The sequence below is a fragment of the Haematobia irritans genome, chromosome 5 (assembly GCF_050003625.1).
Source record: "Haematobia irritans isolate KBUSLIRL chromosome 5, ASM5000362v1, whole genome shotgun sequence".
Classification (NCBI taxonomy): Eukaryota; Metazoa; Arthropoda; class Insecta; order Diptera; family Muscidae; genus Haematobia; species Haematobia irritans.
In genome coordinates this window covers 281,188-306,569 of record NC_134401.1, presented here as the reverse complement: position 1 = coordinate 306,569, position 25,382 = coordinate 281,188, and the positions used below count along the sequence as shown (strand labels likewise).

At 34.1% G+C, this 25,382-nt stretch overlaps 1 long non-coding RNA gene across 1 annotated transcript; it reads right to left on the bottom strand.

Annotated features, from left to right (window-relative positions):
* Positions 1-23,475: 23,475 nt before the first annotated feature.
* On the bottom strand, positions 23,476-23,842 carry LOC142240233 (uncharacterized). The gene is made up of 2 exons (XR_012723201.1): positions 23,763-23,842; positions 23,476-23,657 (listed from the first exon to the last, which is right to left on the bottom strand). It is a non-coding gene; the product is annotated as an uncharacterized LOC142240233 (long non-coding RNA).
* Positions 23,843-25,382: the final 1,540 nt, after the last annotated feature.

Sequence of the window (25,382 nt, the reverse complement as noted above, 5' to 3'; positions counted from 1 at the left end):
TGCCTGTCTGTCTGTTGATGTCTGTCTGTTGATGTATTTTTCACCGATCTGGTCATAATTGGCGTGTATATCAACCGATCTTCCTCAAATTCCGTACATCCGAATATTTTATGAGTCTCGAAAAACTTGCAAAATATCAGCAAAATCGGTTCAGATTTAGATATAGCTCCCATATATAGCTTTCGCCCGATTTACACTCATTTGCCCACAGAGGCCAATTTTTTGCTCCGATTTAGTTGAAATTTTGCATAGGGAGTAGAATTAGCGTTGTAACTATGCGTGCCAAATTTGCTTGAAATCGGTTCAGATTTGGATATATCTCCCATATAAAGCTTTCGCCCGATTTACACTCATATGACCACAGAGGCCAATTTTTAACTCCGATTTAGTTGAAATTTTGCACAGGGAGTAGAATTAGCATTGTAGCTATGCGTGCCAAATTTGGTTGAAATCGGTTCAGATTTAGATATAGCTCCCATATATATGTTTTTCTGATTTCGACAAAAATGGTCAAAATACCAACATTTTCCTTGTAAAATCGCCACTGCTTAGTCGAAAAGTTGTAAAAATGACTCTAATTTTCCTAAACTTCTAATACATATATATCGAGCGATAAATCATAAATAAACTTTTTCGAAGTTTCCTTAAAATTGCTTCAGATTTAAACGTTTCCCATATTTTTTTACTAACATTGTGTTCCACCCTAGTGCATTAGCCGACGTAAATTTTGAGTCTATAGATTTTGTAGAAGTCTATCAAATTCTTCCAGATCGAGTGATATTTAAATGTATGTATTTGGGACAAACCTTTATATATAGCCCCCAACATATTTGACGGATGTGATATGGTATCGAAAATTTAGATCTACAAAGTGGTGCAGGGTATAATATAGTCGGCCCCGCCCGACTTTAGACTTTCCTTACTGGTTTTAAATTCTTTTTATTTTTATAGTCATGTTGTAAAATATCATTGAAATGAGGAATGATTTCTTTAATATTGGAGAAATATTTCAGATCTAATAAAGCACCGATGACCTCAGTTCAAAAGAATTTTCTTTTATGTAAGTCGAATCTCTACGCAAAAATTGCATTTGTGTTTTAAGAGAAAGAACTTAAGCGAGAGTTTTGGCCGTAGGCGTTCTTAATTTAAAAACTTTTCCGTGTGTCAATGCAAACAAAACGATTTTGTTCCAGTACCACGACTAAGTTGAAGAACAAACAAGAAATACAAAGTCAGTAGCTCAATTTGTATTCGAAACAGGGAGAATTTAAAGCGCCATGGTAAACTAAAAAAGAATTAAAGGTAATCAAACTGACGACAGACATACAAATCTTGCGTATGTATAGTACTAAAATACCTCAGTAGAATGACATGTGAATTTAATAAAAAATAAATACTTGCCACTTCATATTCTCTATCAAATCACACAAACTTCTATAGATGTGCAGCTATCAAAGGCCACTTGCTGTAAAAGTTTGAAACATTTATGTTATGCTGTACTGCAACGTACTGACGGCCAGATGCGCTTCTCCACTGCCTGCATAGAGAAACTTTCCTATTTGCCAAATTAGATTTTATTATGAAAAAGTTAGTGTCATTTCCTCCTTCCTCCTTGAATCCAGCTTATGTTTTACTTTGATGCACATCGTCTAGGGCAAATGCATGCGTATTTGTGTGTTTGTTTGTAATTGTCGTTCTATTCAATTTGCATGTGACAAATTTATTTAATAAACTATTCTGTATATCTCCCTACCGTATTTATACAAAAGATAAACAGAGGCACAAATGTACTCACCTTCAGATAAATAAAAAATAAAAATAGAGTAAAATAAAATACCAAAAACAACAGCATTAAACTGAAAGTTGTTATTTTAGCGTACTCTAGTCTCATACCTGTGTATTGTTGGTCACATGTGAGTATAGCAATATTCAACGTCCAACAGAAGACGATGATTTCTCATCTTTCGTCGATGTTGCCATTCATTTCGATTTTTTTTTTTGGTATATTTCTAACGTTTAGATGGATTTCGCCCAACTAGGAAGGAATCGATTATTACGCATTTAATATTATATAACCATGCACAGACTAGCCTAGACGAACAGACATTTGTCTAATGGAATAATAATAGATTATCTGAGGAGACGGTATGAAGGGGATCCATATCGCTCAATTTTCTGTTTTTAAAAGTGAGGTTGTATATAGAGTCTGTAGACTCTTGTACCACAAAAAAAACAACAAATTAACTAGAAATGCCGACGCATCTTTATCCATTCCTTAATGTCCAACAATTCTTATTTAGCCTTAAAGCAAAGACGTAAAAATTTCGGACCTATGCAACGGACATTCAAATGTTTTATTATTCTCCTAATGCAATGGTGATTAAGATAACGCAGTGTCCGAAAATTGTTCTCAGACTGAATATCGCTTCGAACTGAATGTGGAGTCTGAGAATTGATAATTTTCCTGTGGCAACACTGCAGCTCACCAAGCGCGCATATCAACTTCCTTGAATGCAAGAGTGTTTTTTTCACATTGCCACTAATATATGTGTGTGGATTTGATGAAAAGCTTTATGCTGTGTTAACTTTTCAATATGTTTAAGCACACACGCGTGATGTGGGTAATGGAGTACGTGTTAAACTTATGAAGAGAAAATAAAAAAAAAAAACAATCCCATTCACACTCTTTTTCGCATACCCAAACACACACAAACACACTAATAGAAAAGTTGGCTCGTACTACCATAATTGTTCTAGAGATGAGGAAGGTGAATTTAAGGTGCACACACAAACGTTTTGAAAAGAGTTTCACAAAAATAAAAACTACCGCCAGCCGCATTTGGCCTTTGAAAGCTACTGGGGCGAAGGGCTTATGCTTTAAAGCGGTGAGTACATAAATGATAACTCGGAAATGGCAACGAATATTGCCACTCATTCACCCCTTAACTTGGCTGGAGATTCACACTTTGTCCTGGCTTTAACACCAAAGTAGCCCATAGGTACATGGCAAGTTTCCGGTACTACTGTTTTTTCTGTCACCTTCGAAATTGTTGTGTGAATTGTTTACACTATTAAAGGATATAAATTCCAAACAGCTTGGAGCACAGCATAGTTGCACAAGGAATACAAGTCCAAATCTCCGATGTGCATATGTATCAAAGACAATGGTGGATGCCAAAATTGGTCAGAATTCATAGAAAAAATTATTATAAAAAATGGTAAGGATAATTTGTTTCTACGAAATATTGGTGGAAAATATTATTTCAAACACATGTAGTGCCACGTCTTTAGGTTAAAGTGGCAACCCGATTTAATTCAGGCTCACTTAGGCTATTCAGTCCATTGTGATGTGTGTCACGTCCTTCGACCGGTGAGAATTCTATCATAGAATATTTGAAGACATTTGAAATTGTACTTTTACAAAACTAAATCAAGAACTGAGTTCGTGTCACGAAACATTTGAATCCTGCAGATTTTTAACTTGATCTGCGTTATTAACTCAAATTATTACAGCAAAAAAAAAAACTAAATAAAATAATTCCATTAAAGTATTATATGTATTTTTAGGATATAAATTTGTAAAAACTTATTCGAACATATTTTGAATATTTCTTTGGAGAGATCATTTTGTAGGCACTAATCGCACTTGATTCACATTTTTACTTTGAATGCAACAAAAAACCAACTTTGAGAATAATTTCATTTGCGTTTTGAATTTAGTTTTAAATTTAATTTCGTACTTTAAAACAATCCATAAATTTCAATTGTTTCCTTTCCCAATGAGTATGAAGGAGGATGAGAGGAAGGATATGTTGAGGACACTTTTTGCATTCTCTAAAGTTTTTACTCCATTTCACAATAAGCGAGAACCCAGTTGAAAACAGATTCCCCACAAACACCTTTGCGGAGGGAGACAGGTGTATATGTTAATGATATCAAAGTTGGTCCTTTTATGTGTGGATTTAAGCGAATGTGTTTATCGTTATGTGTGTTTGTGTTGAATAAGTTCCTGATTTTAATTGACATCGTCAAAAGCACCCACAGTTTGAATTCACAAAAGCAACATTGGTGGCATTTGTCAGTTAATAAGAGAAAAGTTTAAACTTTTTCACATCATTATACCTTGGAGAAAAAACTCTACCCTTGAGATGGAGACAAAAGTGTGCATATGTATGTAACTACCAAACAAATGAATTAACTAATGAATTTGTACGTGTATGTGTGAAAGGAAACTAGAAAGACTTATATATATATAGTTCTGGGGAAATTTTATGTTGAGTACTAAACTTGCACAGAAGGAAATAATATATAATATTGCAAGTTTTTATGCGTATGTATAAACATACTAACCTTTTGCAGATATTAGATTGACTACTTACTTCCTTTATCTAATTTAGGTTGTTACAATAGAGCTTCCATTTTAAATTAAATTGTATGTGTTCTTATACTATTGTTGGGTTTCTCCTGTAGGCATCACATTATTACATTAATTTCAGTTAAAACACAGAGTATGGCTTATTGTGACAGGCCGTTATGTCAGACTCACTTAGACTATTCAGTTCATTGCGATTGCACAGTGGCGAACTTTTATAGGCGAGTCCGAAGGACGTTTCACATTACGGTGAAACCACTTTGAGAAGCCTTGAAACACTTGTAGATATCGCTACAATTACTGAGAATGGATAAATTACCGCTGATAAACTTTTTGGTGTTCGGCCGAAACTGGAATTTACCCTTTTTATGCCAAGCGTGGATGCTAACCATTGCCGCACGACTGCTTCCAACTACAAAGGTAGCTAACCAACCGAGGAAAATACGTTTGTCACATTGGTGCAAAAACCTTTATTTTCCTTTTAGGTTGTCCTCCTGCTATTTTCGAGATTATTACGCACTGAAGGAACAACTATTAGCCCATTAATTTGTCTTCGATAGTTAACAACATCTACTTGGATTCAAGAAAATTGAAGAACAGTCCCTGTTCTTTCTCTATATGTTTAAGTTGTTTACTATACCATTGCTTTGGACAATAGGAAAAACTAATTGTCGGTTTAATAAGTAATCGTCGATAGTTAAACATATGTAAGAGTAAAAGTCGCACTACAAGTTCCAAGAAAATATTGCACTTATTTCCTAATAATGTTCTTGTTGATATTGGTTGCCTTATGCCGTCTGATATTCATGACATTTTTCAATTTTTTTCAACAACAGAAAAATGTGTCATTGGCGACCACGTGACGTTGTGTTTGAGTGCACACATACAGAGTTAAATAAATATACACGTATGTGCATTCGTATTTCAATACCTAACAGAAGATCCTTTGGCGTCCCTTTCCGAGTTGATAACTCACAAGTTTTTTTATGTATGAAAAGCTTTTAAGTTTTTTTGTACCACATTTACTTTTTGGTAGTTAGACACATCATCTAGAGCAATTTTATGTCATGACTCGTAGATGGCACCGCACAACTTTACGCAAACTCGCGAGTGTTGTATTTCATGAATATGGAGATGTGCGTACATTGAATGTTTTTGATATGTTTGCCTAAATGGCCATAGCTTGACTATATTCTTATTAAAGAGTTCTTCTACATACTTTTTGTGAAACATAATAGTTTCAATATAATAATTATAAATATTATGAAGTACCATAAGGTTCCATTTTGGGGCCGCTTTTATCAATCTTTATATAAATGTTCATTAATGACATATATCCCTTAATTTTTATATTGTTGTTCTTACTATTTTAAGGTAAGAATATGAACAAACAATATTCTAAACAAAATTAGTTCTTATATCCTTCGCTAGTACTGTGGGACAGGGCATAACAATTTGCACATTTATATTCTATACCCGTCTTAGGATAAAAATCAGAGCAGCGTAGTTGATTTGCCTATGTATGCATTTTGTGTTCGGAGTGTACCTTATAAAATCCGATCATCTTTAAATTTAGTACAGGTTCTTTGGTTAGGTAGCATGCAAATCGGTTCAATTTTAGATATAACTTCCATATATGTTTCACAAGATTTTCACTAATATGGCAATATTGCCCTCATTTATTAACTTCAAAAATATAAACAAATCCGTCTCGAACAAATCAGCAATATTTCGCGATTGTGAGAGTGGCTTAAGTCCTTCGGAAATGTCCACAAAGTACGGCATTCCCAAGATATTTGGATTCCATCAAATGTTTGGAAACAAATATTCCATGGTCGGGTAACTAGGTAAAGTTAGGTTATATAAATATCTGTTGTCCTCGCAATATGATTCCTTTTCATTATTGATGGCTTACATTCTACTTTATTATGAAACAAAAATATCCGATCATTTATCTCAGAAAATTTAATTTTTCTTTGAATACAAAAATATCATCTCTTATTCGAAAAGTCTTTACAAAAAAAGAGTACTTAAAAAGATCTTCATCGTGTTTGATTTTGATGTGGCTATTATATGCGACTACCGAAGACTTTGACATCATCATCTCTTATTCGAAAAGTCTTTACAAAAAAAGAGTACTTAAAAAGATCTTCATCGTGTTTGATTTTGATGTGGCTATTATATGCGACTACCGAAGACTTTGACACGTGAGATTTTGGGATCGAGAGCAAAAATTTCTTCTAACCACATTTTCATAGTTTGATAAAAAAATTAACAAAAAGTATATGGGCCATATATCGTGTGGGCCATATATTAAAAACTCCAAATATTTCTGCTAAGCGTTCAATTAAAAAATATTAAAAAAGAAATAGAAAAAAATAGATCTCCGTGTGGGTCAGATATAGTTCATCATATTTCTCATTTCAAAACGAACGCGTGCCGCTTCACTTTAGTGTACGAATGTGAATGTACCGATAATAGATGTGTGCACGTAGTAATATTTTGCTCACGCTCACGCACTCTCACGACGGAGAAATCTTATTCCGACACGCTCACGCACAATATTTTTTGGTAGGACTCACGCTCACGCACGGTCACGAAAAGAAAATTTGTACACACGCACACTCACGCACGTAAATCTTTTAAATGTCGTGACTAACGAAAAATATCGTGAAAAAATAGAAAAAATAGATCTCCGTGTGGGTCAGATATAGTTCATCATATTTCTCATTTGAAAACGAACGCGTGTCGCTTCACTTTAGTGTACGAATGTGAATGCACCGATAATAGATGTGTGCACGTAGTAATATTTTGCTCACTCTCACGACGGAGAAATCTTATTCCGACACGCTCACGCACAATATTTTTTGGTAGGACTCACGCACGGTCACGAAAAGAAAATTTGTACACACTCACGCACGTAAATCTTTTAAATGTCGTGACTAACGAAAAATATCGTGACTCACGAAAAATGTCGCGACTCACGAAAAACCTCGTGACTCACGATCTTCGCGTGGGCCATATATTAAAAAATTAAAATATTTCTACTAAGCGTTTAATTTAAAAATATTTTTAATAAAATAGAAAAAAAATAGATCTCCGTGTGGGTCAGATATAGTTCTTCATATTTTTCATTTGAAAACGAACGCGTGCCGCTTCACTTTAGTGTACGAATGTGAATGTACCGATAATAGAGATGTGCACGTAGTAATATTTTGCTCACGCACACTCACGACGGAGAAATCTTATTCCGGCACGCTCACGCACAATATTTTTTGGTAGGACTCACGCACGCTCACGAAAAGAAAATTTGTACACACGCACGAAAATCTTTTAAATGTCGTAACCCGCGAAAAATATCGTGACTCACGAAAAATGCCGCGACTCACGAAAAACCTCGTGACTCACGAATAATTTACCAATAGAACCTGAGTGAAAACATGAGTATGATTAAAATCGAGAGCGTTATAAAACTCTTAACACCTAGGATGTCACTAAAATTATAAATGAACTCAACTCGTAAGCATTTTATGTTCGTAAGCGGGATTATTTTCGTGAGCGTGTTTTTCCGAAATTCGTTACTCACGCACACTCACGAAGATATTATTTTCGTGACTCATGCTCCCGCACGACATTTGGCTGGTTAATCACGACGCACATTCGCGCCGTTGCCGTCAGCGTGAGTCACGACATTTTTCGTGAGTCACGACAATTTCTTGTCACGTGCACACCTCTAACTGATAACTTTACTCACTTTCGTCCAAGAAATATTCAATTCTTTTCAATATCTTCCTCCACTGAATGGTTTTCTGGAAATCACAACAAATTGTTTGTTATGAAGCACTCCTCCATGAAGAACAGTTCATTATGTTCGCTGCAGTCGTAAATATTAACGCTGTGCGTCAAATTCCAATTCGTATATAGTTACGATGTTACCTTCTCTTGTTTCCATGCACATTCGCGCCGTTGCCGTCAGCGTGAGTCACGACATTTTTCGTGAGTCACGACAATTTCTTGTCACTTTCGTCCAAGGAATATTCAATTCTTTTCAATATCTTCCTCCACTGCATGGTTTTCTGGAAATCACAACAAATTGTTTGCTATGAAGCACTCCTCCATGAAGAATAGTTCATTATGTTCGCTGCAGTCGTAAATATTAACGCTGTGCGCCAAATTCCAATTCGTATATAGTTACGATGTTACCTTCTCCTGTTTCCATCCCACTGAAACAGTTTGGAATAGCTTATAAATACAGTGTTTCATCTCTGGATGCAGTGTTAATGTTTTTATAACTTTCGAAATTGTTTTTATCAATGACAAAAACTCCAAAGTTGACGCCAATAGGTAAAATAGTTAGAAATGGACCATAGAACGTCATTAACCCTTTCGACCCTAAAGTTGCCTGTGGGCAACTTTTTGTGTTTTGAGACTCGCTGTCAGCGTTGTTTTTGTTCATAAAATTGTAACGGTATCGAAAGCTACAAGTATTTTCTTCAAGTTGAATGAAAAATCAGCTAATTTGGTTGTCAATTAGCAAAAATTTTTTCATTAATACGCACGTGCCTCAAGAAAAAAATATTTGCGAATTTAAAAAGAAGTTTTTATACATGTGACTTTTTTAAAAAATTTCAACTAAAATGTTGAAAGTTTTTATTAAATCTGTTGTAAAACATGTCGAATAAAATATTTCTGGAAGTCAAATCTGAGAATTGCAAAAACACAACAGATGAGAAATTTTTAAAATTGAAAAGTTGCCTGTGGACAACTTTGGGCAATTATGGTAGTAAAATTACATATTTTTGAACATACGAGTAAGACCTAGAGAAAAAAGGTTTGAAAAACAATGATTTTGAACAAATTTTGAACTTCGATTGGGATGTCCCAGTGACGAGAAATACAGCGATGATGTGGATAATATATCTGCAGTGTAGGGGGGAATTTGGAAGGAATCATAAAAAGGGAGGAAGGCATAGATATCGACCTTCTTGGCAACATACTAGTGGATTAGCACGAATATTGGCGCTTTATATGTAATGCCTTGGTTTTTTTACACCGCCAGTTAAATTGACATGGGTTCAAAACAAAAAAAAAACAAAACATTTTCGTGAGTCACGCGTGATTCACGCGAAGCCGAGAATGAAATTTAAACGAAATCTCGTGAATGTGCGTGAACGGGACTAAACAAAAATGTGTGGCGGGTGAGCGTGAGTAAAAATCAAATTGTGTTCGTGATTGTAAGTGAGTAAAATTTCTCCGAAATCACGCTCCCGATAAAAATTCACTTTCACGATCCAACTCACGCTCACGATCCAACTCACGCTCAAGATAAAATTCACACTCACGGTAAAACAGACGCACAAAAAGTCACAATCACGAACAAATTCACGTTCACGATAAAATTCAAACACACCGATTTTAATCACCTTTACTTATTTAATCACGCTTAAGATTTCAATAGGGTTAGTCACGATAAATTTTGTGAATTACGGGAATTTTATTGAGCCACGAAAATTGTCGTGTTCCGAAAATATTCGTGAATCACGAGATTTGTCGTGAATCGTGCGAAAGCGTGAGGCATAAACGTTGTTTATGTGTGAGCGTGCGCGAGTATGACTTCACATTTCGTGAATTGGCGTGAGCGTGAGTACAAATATTTCTTCGTTAATGTGTTTGAGCGTGAGTGAAATTCCACTCACGCGCGCACCTAAGTATATATTTACTGTAAAATAACAAACAACTTAAAAAAATTCAATAAAACGTAATACGTCTATAATTACAAAACAAACTAGATTGCCCAAAGTTGCCTACAGGCAACATTCTCTACCGCCTAAACGAATGGGCGTAGCGACCCGAAATTTTGGCTAAACGCCTCTTAAATGATTTCAACATGTTTAAAAGTAAAAAAATAGCGATACCTATAAAAATTCGGGGTCGAAAGGGTTAAACTCTTTGAAGGGTGTAGTTGATGAAAGACTTTCAGCTATCGGAAAAATGTAAGACCAAGCATTATTGGTCATTATATGGGAGAATATATTGGGAGTATATTCCTCAGTATTCAGATGTCATTTTCCTATCTTTCGTTATTGTTTTGCAAACACCGATATGTACATAAGACCAATCTGTTTAAACGTAAAAAAAAACATTTGAAATGCCAAAAAGTAAAATGCAGTCAACTGCGAATGATGAGAATAGCAATAATGCGTGTATCTGTGCAAATCCATATCCCAAACATGGAAAACGAACCTTTAGAAATCTTCTTATGTGATTGTTTCCTTTCATCGGTGCGAAGAAATTAAATTGAATTTTCTGCAACGTCGCTTCTGTCGGGACATTGTCTTGCGATTTGGCTTTGTCCATATTGATGACCCTACATCTCCATTTTGATCCAACCAATATGTGAAAAAACATTCAACAATGTCCGCCTGGATTTAACCCATAATTGTATGGTGTGATGTGGTCTTCCATGTTTTTTGATGTTTTTATGTCCGAAAATTGAATTATTATCACCGTTTCCTACCAAGGACAGCTTGCTTACCTTAGCTCCAGTATTTGGAGAATCCCTTATGTATGACCATTCCTAGTTTTTGTTTGTCTTTTTACTCAGAAAACAAACGTGTAAGAGTAACAAAGAAGGAGGGCGAGTGCAATCCAAAATATAAACAAGTATATACGGCCATAAGTTTGGCCAGGCCGACTCTTATGTACCCTCCACCACGGATTGCGTAAAAAAACTTCTACTAAAGACTGTCATCCACAATCGAATTAATTAGGTTGTGGTAATGCTTGCCGAGGGCAAGGTTTCTTAAAACTCCTTAACATCGTCTTCTAAATGGGAAGTTAGTCTATGCGGGGTATATATTCGGCAAAAAAGGCAGATTACAAACTTACATAATTCCGGTTATGGGGGCTATATACAATTATGAACCTATTTGTACAATTTTTGTGTGATTAGTATCAAATTTTAGCAAGATCAAAAGAAATTTGCTTATGCTGGAAGAAATAAAATCTGGGGATAGGTTTATCTGGGGGATATATATAACTATGGACCGATATGGACCACTTTTGGCATGGTTGTTAGCGACCATATACTAACTCAACGTATGTACCAAATTTCAGCCGAATCGGAATTTGCGCCTCCCAGAAATTTGGTTGTTAGAGACCATATACTAATATAACGTAAAAAATTTTGACCGAATCGGACGAAATTTGCTCCTCCAAGACGCTCCGGAGGTCAAATCTGGGGATCGGCTTATATGGCGACTATATATAATTATGGACCTATATGGGTAAAGTTTTGCATGGTTATTATTAGTGGCCACATACTCACACAACATAGAAAATCTCAACCGAATCAGATGAAATTTGCTCCTCCAAGAGGCTTCGAAAGCCAAATCTGGGGATCAGTTTATGTGGGGGCTACATATAATTTTGGACCGATATGGACCAATTTTTGCATGGTTGTTAGAGACCATATACTAATAAAACGTACACAATTTTAACCGAATGGGGCGAAATTAGCTCCTCCAAGTGGATCCGGGGGTCACGGTTTATATGGGGACTATATATAATTATAGACCTACATGGAATCTGTGGAGGGTATAAAAAGACATAAACAAAACAAAGAAATTACCTTTTTGATGGTCACTTTAACTATGGCTGAGGAGCAATTCTAGAAGTGAATAAAGCTGATAGTTTTCTGTCTCATAAATAAATATATAAATAAAGTTCATTTTGATTTGATTCTCGAAAAGATTTCAAGACAATCCAGAATTAACAGTGTAGATCGATTAAAGGGTGATACGGTCAAAATTTGATCAATATAAACTTGACGTATTTATTTCAATTTTGCTTTTAAAAAACCTGAACACCCCTCATTTTGAAGGTGTGTGTGTGTAGAATGTTGCTCCTATTTTGATTTTGGAATTCACTCTTCAGTTGTCAAAATGCCGTCCAAGCAAGAAGAGCAGCATATCAAAATTTTGCTCGCGCATCGCGAAAATCCGAGCTACTCGCACGCAAAGATGGCAAAATCGCTAAAAGTTGCCAAATCAACCGTTACAAATGTAGTTAAAGTGTTTGGGGAACGTTTGTCGACAGCCAGGAAGTCTGGATCGGTAGGAAATCGAAATCCGGAAGCCGCTGAGACGACAAAGAGAGTTTTCGGTAGTTTCAAGCGAAACCCTAACCTCTCTCTCCGAGATACCGCAAATAAGCTGGGTGTATCGTCTACAACCGTGAATCGAGCCAAAAAACGAGCCGGACTATCGACTTACAAGAAGGTAGTCCAAATCGCGATGATAAACAAAATACGACGGCCAAAGCGCGATCCCGGAGGCTGTACACGACGATGCTGACAAAGTTTGACTGCGTGGTAATGGACGACGAAACCTACGCCAAAGCCGACTACAAGCAGCTTCCGGGACAGGAGTTTTATACGGCAAAAGGAAGGGGAAAGGTAGCAGATATTTTCAAGCACATAAAACTGTCAAAGTTCGCAAAGAAATATCTGGTTTGGCAAGCCATCTGTACCTGTGGCTTGAAAAGCAGCATCTTCATAGCTTCCGGGACTGTCAACCAAGAAATTTACGTGAAAGAGTGTTTGAATAAACGTCTGCTGCCTTTCCTGAAGAAACACGGTTGTTCCGTACTGTTTTGGCCGGATTTGGCATCTTGCCATTACGGTAAAAAGGCCATGGAGTGGTACGCCGCCAACAATGTGCAGGTGGTTCCCAAGGACAAGAACCCTCCCAACACGCCAGAGCTCCGCCCAATTGAGAAATACTGGGCTATTGTCAAGCGGAACCTAAAGAAGACCAAAAAACTGCTAAGGACGAGCAGCAGTTCAAGGCACACTGGCTTCAAGCGTGAGGCCCGGCAATTCGGATTTGGAAAAGCGAAAGCCTAACTGAATATTTTTCCTGAATTTTATACTAATTGAACTTGAAAAAGAAATTTAATTTGATTTTTTAAATAAACGATTTCACCGATTTACACGCGTTTTCCCTTGACCAAATTTTGACCGTATCACCCTTTAACATTGACATTGAGAAAACAAAATTGTCTATCACAACATGTTTTTCCTAAACCCTTGCATAATCCCTTCCTACACGCTTGCAACAAAAGGTTTCCGACAGCTTTCCTAGTTAAAATGCAACTTTTGTTTGAAACCAAGTTTCAATGGCTTTCGAAGACATCGCCAACAAAATTTCCACTTGAAACGCATTAATACTCGCAACTGAGCTCGTTGAAAATTTTAAATGCATTTCCAACGTTTTTGTTTCTTTCTTTTGCGCCGGTATCGAAACGAATTGGGCAAACAATAAAAACCTTCAAACTGTGTGGCTTCATAAAACATATGATATAAATCATCGGTTGCTGGTTTTGGTTTATATTGCTTTTCCATCTAATCGCTGTTCTTGCCGATTGAACAATATGGGGTTAAAGGTGGAGTATGCATTTAGAAGCTATTAAAACCCTACGGATATGCATGAAAATGCCAATAGTAAGTGTGAAAACTTCTTACCAATCGACGTAAAGAATCCTATCACGAGAATCTGCAATAATTTAATTGAAAATTTTATCCCTTAGGTCATTTCCAATGACGCTTATTAACAACTAATAAAGTTTCCAAGCGACCTCACAAATAGCAAAGAGTATTATTATAGCATTAATTTCACTGTAGTAGGATTGTTTATTGTGTGAATCTATGATGAAACGAGGGTTTTTAATGGCGATTAGTGACTGTTTATTCATAAATATTCAAGGAAGACAGAAGCTACACATTTAAAATTATTTTCAGAAGTAATCTCAACGTAAAATCCATGGATTCAATTTGTTTTATCACATTAGATATTAAATAACCCAGACGTTTCGTTCAAATTCTAAGTACTAGTTTGGATACACAGGCCGGCTATATTGTCACTATTAGTATAAAAAGTGCGTTCGCAATTATTATTCTATCTACGTCCCAAAGTATCTGATCTATGGTATTCGTGAGTTCTTTTTACACGCAGATAAGGAATATGATCACCCCAAACATGTTTTTGAGCTAAATGTTTTTTTGTCGCAAAAATTTTGTTTTCTCGGCAAACATATACATGGTTGACGAAATCAGCTACACAATGTTCGAAAAAATAACATGGTTGCGACAAACATGTTGCATGTTAACCGTCCAAAAATAAAATTTTGCTCTTGAAACATGTCTGGGGTGATCATATTCCGTCTCTGGGTGTAGTCATAAAGCATACATTAAGGGGAACTTGATGTATATTCAAGCCTGGTAAAAATGTTCTATATTGATTTTATAATTGAAAACAAATAAAAACTACAAAAAAAAAATGGTTGACGAAATCAGCTACACAATGTTCGAAAAAATAGCATGGTTGCGACAAACATGTTGCATGTTAACCGTCCAAAAATAAAATTTTGCTCTTGAAACATGTCTGGGGTGATCATATTCCGTCTCTGGGTGTAGTCATAAAGCATACATTAAGGGGAACTTGATGTATATTCAAGCCTGGTAAAAATGTTCTATATTGATTTTATAATTGAAAACAAATAAAAACTACAAAAAATGTTTCCTACTACTTGCACTTATTGTTTCTGTCTTGTAATTTGCCTAACTAATTTACCGTCCGAAATACCTAAGTTTAATGGAACCAAGAAATATTTAATCAATTCTTCAACAGAGAATGACATCGACCCTTTTTTGTCGGCGGCAGCGGCTGACACTAAACATTTAAACGTTTTGCCCCCGGCGGCGGCTTGACGGCTAAGCCGATATAAATTTGTCGATTGGGGTCTGGATTTATTCACTCAAATCAAATTCAGCAGATGAAAATAGATAAAACGTCACCTCTCATCAAATGGGCATCTTCGATGTAAACTAATGTTATTAATACATTTTTCTGATATAAATCAATATTTTTGGTTTAATTGGCTGCTAAATTTGAGTCGAGATGAGTTGACGTATTCGGTGGCGGCGTCGACTGGCAAAATCGGCGGCTTCATTCTCTGCTCCTCAAGGGCGTAAAACTTAACTTTTTGATTAAAACGATTTTGCGGACCGATTATATTGGATTTGAGTATACTAAGGCATACTAAGAAGCCAGAGGAAAACAAATTCAGTTTTTGGGAAATCACTTATGAGATAGTGATACAAAAGTCGGAGATCGAACTTTCCACAAATCGACTTCTCGTTCAAAAAGTCGAATTCCACCTTTTGTTATCTTCAAATTCGACTAATCGACTCTTGATATATTTGAAAATCGACTCAAATCGACTAATCAATTTCTTACTAAAAAATCAACATTGGATTAAATATAACGGAAAAAGAATTTCATTGTATTTTTTTAATACTATAATCGAAATACCATAGATAAAACTTAAATTTCTATTTGCTATTGCCATTGAAATCAGTGGAAATAATAGTTTTATTCACATTCACTTCTAGTTGCCGTACAACACTTGATTGGCTTGCTCCCAATGAACGTTTAAAGTACATCCATTTGTAAGCCACCAACCATATAATCTCACTCACGGTGATGGATATATCGAGAAGTGCTGCTTGCAACACTTACGGGCAATGCACTTGAAACAAAGAATGTATGAATGTCAGAATATCGAATACCATGAAATACTCTCTGTCATACATGAAAATGCTTTTTACATTACCCCAAGAAAGCATAGCGAACGGATGAGGAAGTGAAAAGGTTTCCCATGTTGAAAAAGTGATCACAAATCTAAATTGGTTTTATTCAAATAGTGTTTCAATTCATTAGATCCCTCACATAACTAAAAAGCCAGACAGCTTCAATTTAAAAAGACATTCAAATGGTGTGGAGGTGGCTTCAATTGCTAGAAGGTATTAGCCATTTGAAGATTCAACAATAATGATATAAAAATAAGTTGTGAAGTACGGATATGTTATTTGAATTTTAGCTTTCAATTCATATCAATAACATCAATATTCGAATGTGAATACACACAAGGCTAAAAATAATCTTTAATTATCTAATCTAGGTCCAACATTAAAACGAATGTCCACAGAACACATGCATATCTGCTGTGCATTCATGAATGGGGGGTTGTGCATTCTTGATTTATATCCGGTTGAGATCATTGGGTTTTCCAAAAATTCAACCACAAAATTAGTTAATTACATTTGGTAACAAATCATCTAGGCTCACATGGTCATACACACACACACACAAATATACGCACCATTGTACGATTTGCATTATCGTAGAATTGTGTGTAAATAAATGAGATTACTACACCCATGAAAAGACCCAAATACGCTTTGGATAAACGTGAATATGCAGTTGAATGCAAAAATATGAAACTGAAGTCCATGTATATTGGGATGATCAGGATATAATTATTGTGAATAGTTTTGCAATTTATTTGTTACACTTCTTGCAAGATCTCCTACAAAAATTGAACTTTTTACTGTCATTTTTTCTACAAACAACAGTACTAAAACATCAATTAAGTCATTTTGATTTCAGGGCAACATAGGAGGTTTGAGTGTGAGTATTTGTCTTAGCCCAATGTTCAAAAGTGTGTGCGTGTATGCCTAAATTGGTGCGGTTTTACATGCATTGCATAATAGAAAATAACTGCGGTCAACACTTAAAACGCTAGTTGTGTTCGGAAATGGCACAAAAAGTTGGTGGTAACTGTGGTTTCGTTAGCGGTCATTACTTTAATGGCAATAACAATGTAAATAAATAGGGGATGTAGCTTTACTATCGCTTTACTGAGTTTATTATTCGTATAGGGCCGGTACATAAGTAAAAAGTTTAGAGTTTAGTTTATTTTATTAATATACACGCAAAGAAAAAAAACGTTTGGAAAACGTGTACCGAAAACTTTTTTCTTTTGTTAGAGTTTTTTGAATTGCTTCGAAAAATTTAAACTTTTATCTCCAAAAAAATTCGTTTGTTACAAAATTTTTATTTTTTCAATAAAAAAAAGTTATTTTTGAAACGGTGATACGGTCAAAATTTGGTCAAGGGAAAACGCGTGTAAATCGGTGAAATCGTTTATTTAAAAAATCAAATTAAATTTCTTTTTCAAGTTCAATTAGTATAAAATTCAGGAAAAATATTCAGTTAGGCTTTCGCTTTTCCAAATCCGAATTGCCGGGCCTCACGCTTGACACCTGCCATCAGATTTTGTACAGCCACCTTGTCCACCTTATTCGCCGCAGAAAGCCAGTGTGCCTTGAACTGCTGCTCGTCCTTAGCCGTTTTTTGGTCTTCTTTAGGTTCCGCTTGACAATAGCCCAGTATTTCTCAATTGGGCGGAACTCTGGCGTTTTGGGAGGGTTCTTGTCCTTGGGAACCACCTGCACATTGTTGGCGGCGTACCACTCCATGTCCTTTTTACCGTAATGGCAAGATGCCAAATCCGGCCAAAACAGTACGGAACAACCGTGTTTCTTCAGGAAAGGCAGCAGACGTTTATTCAAACACTCTTTCACGTACATTTCTTGGTTGACAGTCCCGGAAGCTATGAAAATGCTGCTTTTCAAGCCACAGGTACAGATGGCTTGCCAAACCAGATATTTCTTTGCGAACTTTGACAGTTTTATGTGCTTGAAAATATCTGCTACCTTTCCCCTTCCTTTTGCCGTATAAAACTCCTGTCCCGGAAGCTGCTTGTAGTCGGCTTTGACGTAGGTTTCGTCGTCCATTACCACGCAGTCAAACTTCGTCAGCATCGTCGTGTACAGCCTCCGGGATCGCGCTTTGGCCGTCGAATTTTGTTTATCATCGCGATTTGGAGTCACTACCTTCTTGTAAGTCGATAGTCCGGCTCGTTTTTTGGCTCGATGCACGGTTGTAGACGATACACCCTGCTTGTTTGCGGCATCTCGGAGAGAGAGGTTAGGGTTTCGCTTGAAACAACCGACAACTCTCTTTGTCGTCTCAGCGGCTTCCGGTTTTCGATTTCCTACCGATCCAGACTTCCTGGCTGTCGACAAACGTTCCCCAAACACTTTAACTACATTTGTAACGGTTGATTTGGCAACTTTTAGCGATTTTGCCATCTTTGCGTGCGAGTAGCTCGGATTTTCGCGATGCGCGAGCAAAATTTTGATATGCTGCTCTTCTTGCTTGGACGGCATTTTGACAACTGAAGAGTGAATTCCAAAATCAAAATAGGAGCAACATTCTACACACACACCTTCAAAATGAGGGGTGTTCAGGTTTTTTAAATGCAAAATTGAAAGAAATACGTCAAGTTTATATTGACCAAATTTTGACCGTATAACCCTTTAACTCTAATCATTATGTTATATTCTTTTTACTATTTTGTTTTGCGAGCAGGATATCAATGGTAAATATTCTTCTACCTTAATCTCTATTCAGTAGATAGTTTCCTCCAGGTTTGGCTTTATTTATAGTTCTTTGGATTTCTTCTTTCTTCGAGTTTCTTACAAGTTTTTGGAATAGTTTGGCCAGAAATGGTAACGCTGGGTTTATCTGTAGCAACTACAGATAATGAATAATTAAGTGCATTTATCTTGTTTCTCGTTTTGTACAATCGTAATAGATTGCATAAAACGTGCAAAAACGTTAAGTATTCAGCTTAAGGAGCTAGGAAAAATGTTGACACAGGATTCAAGGCAAAGAAAACTAGGTGCATAATTGAAGGTAAGAGTTATTGTACCAATAGAGGAATTTAGAATTTGTTCCACAACAACAGCACAGAATTAGAATTAATATTTTGATGCAATTACAGACTAAGCTGTACATATTTTATTACATTAAATTAAAAATTATTACTACACAATCCTGATGGATATACATGTACACTCAAACTAAAGTGGCTAAGATAAAATGATAAGATAAAATGAACTAATATTAGAAGATAACAAACCACACTGAAAGAAATATCGTTGTGAGGCCAAAGATTTCATGTCCATAAATTTATTGACTTTATGCATCTTGATTACAAAGCAAAAATGCGTTTAAAAATAGGAGACTATTTTAACGCTCTATTTTAAAGACGTTTTTTACTTGAAACATAGTATTATTTCTATTTGAAGTCCAGTCTGAATATAAAAATTTAGGTTGTCGTTAAAATTTTTTTTAATGGACTTTGATATCACACGAAGAAAAAAAAAACGAAAAAATTTAATTTTTTTCCTAGAATCAAGTACGCAAAACTCAAATTTAAAAAAGAATTGTGACTTAAATGTGTCCTTACTTTAATTCTCCGCTTCTTTGGCTCGGAATCAATGACAAAATCATAAATCAAAAAGACATAAAGACAAAATCTTCGGAACCGAGCATGCTTTGTTTCAGTGCAATTTTTTCACAATAGGTAAGGTAACGAATGGGGTTGTTATTTGGCTGGTGTTTTCTTTATGTCATGTTTTTTTATACACCACACCCAGAGAAGGAATATGATCCACCTAAACATATTTCAAGAGCAACAAATATAAAAATCACTCTAAAGTAGGAGATATGTTTGAAGACTTTATCTTAAAGATGCGTTTTACTTGAAACATGACATTTTCTATTTGAAGTCCAGTTTGAGTTTAGAATTTTATATTGCGGTTAAGATGTTTATGTACATTAATTCTCTACGATGAAAAATGAAAAAAAAAATAAATTTATTTCCCGCTATCAAGTAAACAAAAACCTAATTTAAACGTGAATTGATTCTTAAATTCGTCCTTAGTGCAATTCCTCGCTCTTTGGATCGGAATCAATACCAACATATTAACTTTTATGATTATTGAAGATGAAGATAATCTTTGGAACTGAATAAGTTTTCAGTTTGTCAAACATGTGTCCACGTCCTCTAAACTTTAACTATGCAACGCTATCTCCCAACCATCAAGAGGTACAACCACCTTTTTTCCGACCAGCAGTAACAAATCGTACGAAAATTCGTGTTTCCCCTTGTAATATATAACGACATTAGTGTCAATTTTTAATTGATTTGTGGCGCATCCAAATGTAAATATCGAATACTAAAAAATATTATCCTGAATAAGTTTTCAGTTTGTCAAACATGTGTCCACGTCCTCTAAACTTTAAATATGCAACGCTATCTCCCAACCATCAAGAGGTACAACCACCTTTTTTCCGACCAGCAGTAACAAATCGTACGAAAATTCGTGTTTCCCCGTGTAATATATAACGACATCAGTGTCAATTTTTAATTGATTTGTGGCGCATCCAAATGTAAATATCGAATACTAAAAACTATTATCCTTTTCCCTCACACACAGTAAAAAAGAGGTTTGTTGTGTCAGCAAGAACAATATTTGAGAAAAAAAATAATATTTTCTTCTAAATTAAAGAAAATAATTTCGTTTGTATAAAAGTATTTTTTCTTTGAGTGTAGGTTTGATCATATATTTCTTTTTTTTAACATAAAAACCGTACTGCCAACAAATAACATTTTTTTTAAATTTTGTAATTGTGTCAACTATTTCAACTACATAATACATTTTGGTATTTCAGAAGCGATGCTTACGAAAAAATTTTAGCGAACACTAATTTAGCAGTTTTTTTTGCTATTTCAGCAGATAAAAATGTCTGACTTTGACGAAATTCAATTTGTTTCACTTATATTTAATATATGTAGAATTTATAGTATTAAATGATTAATGGGTTTATTTCAAAATATCGATAAAAATTGCGAAGTTTGTTGGTAGTAAACAAAATGTTGTAATTGTATCAACTATTTCAACTACATAATACATTTTGCTATTTCAGAAGCGATGCTTACGAAAAAAATTTTAGCAAACACTAATTGAGCAGTTTTTGTTTGCTATTTCAGCAGATAAAAAAGTCATCGGTTTCAAATAACGGATGTTTGTTGAAACAATTATATTCCTTGTAAACAAAAACTGCTCTTTTATTAAACGTTTTAGCTGTTATGAATAACAAATTTTGTTGAGTGTAAAATAAAAGTCGCCTTGTCGAAATGGCGTTTGCGAACTTCTCAACATTACGTTCATGTCCACACGCAGAGAAGAAACATGATTGTCACAATCATATTCGAAGAGCAAAAAATATGATAGGAGCTATTTTTGCGGCGACCATGTAACATTTTAACCTGCAACCATGTTGGCTCAGTGAACATGGTTCTAAGAAAAATATAATTGTCCTCATCTAAAATGTTGTTATATTGATAAAAAGAATTTTGTTTGAATGAAAAGACAATGGTCACGATTTAAAATGTTATGGTATTCATTAGAAATGTTTTTCTCCTACACACAAAAAATCATCACCAAAATTTTTTCAATTAAACACGTAATTGAATTTGGAAACGGATTCAATTAATATGTTAAATGATTCAATTAATTATTTAATCAAATCCGAATAAAACCCAATTAAAAAATGATTGATATTTGCTACGTTTCCAATTAAAATATTAATTGATTCAATCAATTTGTTAATCAATTCGGAAATAATTTTCAATTACAATCGTGATTGAATTTTTTTCCGTTTCTAATTACACATGTGATTGATCCAATCACCTTTGTAATTGAAATTGAATAATTTTGAGCAATGGAAAGAGCGAAAAGAGAACAAGAGAATGGGTATTTATTCAACAATGTATAATGGAGAGATCAGTCTGTGGAAGTAACTCGTACCGATCGGTTGGGTTTTTGTTTTTCGCGTAAATTGAAAAACATGATTGGCGACATTCTGTCTGCTGCATTCAAAATGTGTGCATAAATATTTTGAACGCAACAACAAATCATAGCAAAGGGTTGAAATAAATAAAGTGTGCAACAACAAATGGCCACGTGGTAAAGGGTTGAAAAAATATATGAGAGAACGCATTTGAAATTACCTGTGTTTGTGTTTTGTGGTATTGTAAAAATGGAAAACAATCTACGTTTATTGAAGGTAAGAAATTGTGAAATGTGAATACCGTTTTCCATTGAAGCCTGTTTACATTAAACGGACTAAAATAATATATTTTTTATTCATTTCTTTTAGTGACCAATTTTATTTCGTGAAATTGACCAATCAATCCCATCAACTCCATCATTTTATCAAATATATAAGAATATGTTTGCAATAAAAACAGTGGGTACCGTATTGATCTTTTAAAATTATAAATTTTTTCACTCCTAGTTTTCTTAAAACCAAGAGCGGTATGGGTTTGTTGGAAGATTCACCTTGAAGTTGCGAAGTGGCGTTGACATTAAATTACATTTTTGTTTTACCTGCCTTTTTCAGTTTGAACCCAAGTAGAGAGCAGTATATCTGATATATAAACTAATGAGCTGAATTATGTAATGGTAAAAAAAGTTCTTTCTTTAGGATTTAAAAATATGAAAAATATCGAAAATAATAAAAATATGTATTTTCCATTTATATTTTTTTTTATTTCCAGAATTTGCAAAGTATTATCAATATAATACCAAATATTACATTGCTTTCCCATTATTTTTGTCTTTGATTGGTTTAAATTTTAATAGACGATTTCAATGTGTGGAAATTTTGGAAAGGAATTGTTACTAAAATTAAATTACCAAGCTCCTTAATACACCTTTTTATGCTAAAAGACTACAACGGCAAAAGAAGATTATAAATCTGCAACCTGGAACTAAGAATTGAACTTGATATTCTATGCAGGTAATGTTTAACAAAATTAACTTTTAATTGAACAAAATTAAATTCGAATTATTCTGTTTACTTTCAGAAAAACTAATTTAGCTTACAGGCTGCTGATTTATTGGAAATCTAGGCGCATCTACATATTAGAAGGAACATGCTAACATGGTTATTATTATAAGGAAGATAATGATTTATATAATTTATTTTTTCACCCTATAGTTGTTATTGATAGTAATTGTATTTATATGTTATGTTAGAACAAAACACAAATGACAAGAACCAAATTAATTTGTCTATTGCATAATTCAAAAAATAACAAAATATTAAATACGTTTTATAAGAAACACATACTTTCTTTTATTTCAAATAAAACTAAATACGATGTGTTTTTTGTGTGTAGTTAAAAGAACATGGTCACAACCTAAAATGTTTTGATCTTTATGAAAAAACTTTTTTCATCGTCGAAAAAAGGACGCCACTTGAGAAAAGAAAACAAAAAAATTAACATTTATTTGTTTGTTTTTATTTATTTATAATCTAATTCATTGTTTATTTGTATTTATAATGCCGTTCAAGCAAACCTCATATATTTTTAAACACTCTTTTTTTTAAATTTCAACAATAAATAATTATTCCATATTTACATCGTGCCCATTAAATGTACAAACGCAGACATCATGTAACTGCAAATAAAAATAAATGATACCATATAGCAAAATGCAGAACAAAAAACAGTTACATTTTTTCAATTACACTTTCTTTTTTTGTCTTCACATAAAACCACGTACCGCTTCTGAATAAATAAATTAACACAAAACAAAGTAATTCCGTATTCTCCGTCCATTCCAAGAAACAATCAACACACGGCAGACGCGCAAAATGAAAATCGTGTGTACGTGCTCAATGTTTTTATAAAATTCTTTTATATATATATATATATATATATATATATATATATATATATATATATATATATATATATATATATATATATATATATATATATATATAATATATATATATATATATATATATATATATATATATATATATATATATATATATATATATATATATATATATATATATATATATATTATATATATATATATATATATATAAAGGGTGATTTGTTAAGAGCTTGATAACTTTTTTTAAAAAAAAACGCATAAAATTTGCAAAATCTCATATATATATATATATATATATATATATATATATATATATATATATATATATATATATATATATATATATATATATATATATATATATATATATATATATATATATATATATATATATATAAAGGGTGATTTGTTAAGAGCTTGATAACTTTTTTTTAAAAAAAACGCATAAAATTTGCAAAATCTCATCGGTTCTTTATTTGAAACGTTAGATTGGTCCATGACATTTACTTTTTGAAGATAATTTCATTTAAATGTTGACCGCGGCTGCGTCTTAGGTGGTCCATTCGGAAAGTCCAATTTTGGGCAACTTTTTCGAGCATTTCGGCCGGAATAGCCCGAATTTCTTCGGAAATGTTGTCTTCCAAAGCTGGAATAGTTGCTGGCTTATTTCTGTAGACTTTAGACTTGACGTAGCCCCACAAAAAATAGTCTAAAGGCGTCAAATCGCATGATCTTGGTGGCCAACTTACCGGTCCATTTCTTGAGATGAATTGTTCTCCGAAGTTTTCCCTCAAAATGGCCATAGAATCGCGAGCTGTGTGGCATGTAGCGCCATCTTGTTGAAACCACATGTCAACCAAGTTCAGTTCTTCCATTTTTGGCAACAAAAAGTTTGTTAGCATCGAACGATAGCGATCGCCATTCACCGTAACGTTGCGTCCAACAGCATCTTTGAAAAATACGGTCCAATGATTCCACCAGCGTACAAACCACACCAAACAGTGCATTTTTCGGGATGCATGGGCAGTTCTTGAACGGCTTCTGGTTGCTCTTCACTCCAAATGTGGCAATTTTGCTTATTTACGTAGCCATTCAACCAGAAATGAGCCTCATCGCTGAACAAAATTTGTCGATAAAAAAGCGGATTTTCTGCCAACTTTTCTAGGGCCCATTCACTGAAAATTCGACGTTGTGGCAGATCGTAAGTCTATTCATGATGAAATGTCAAAGCATACTGAGCATCTTTCTCTTTGACACCATGTCTGAAATCCCACGTGATCTGTCAAATACTAATGCATGAAAATCCTAACCTCAAAGGAATCACCCTTAATATATATATATATATATATATATATATATATATATATATATATATATATATATATATATATATATATATATATATATATATATATATATATATATATATATATATATATATATATATATATATATATATATATATATATATTATATATATATATATATATATATATA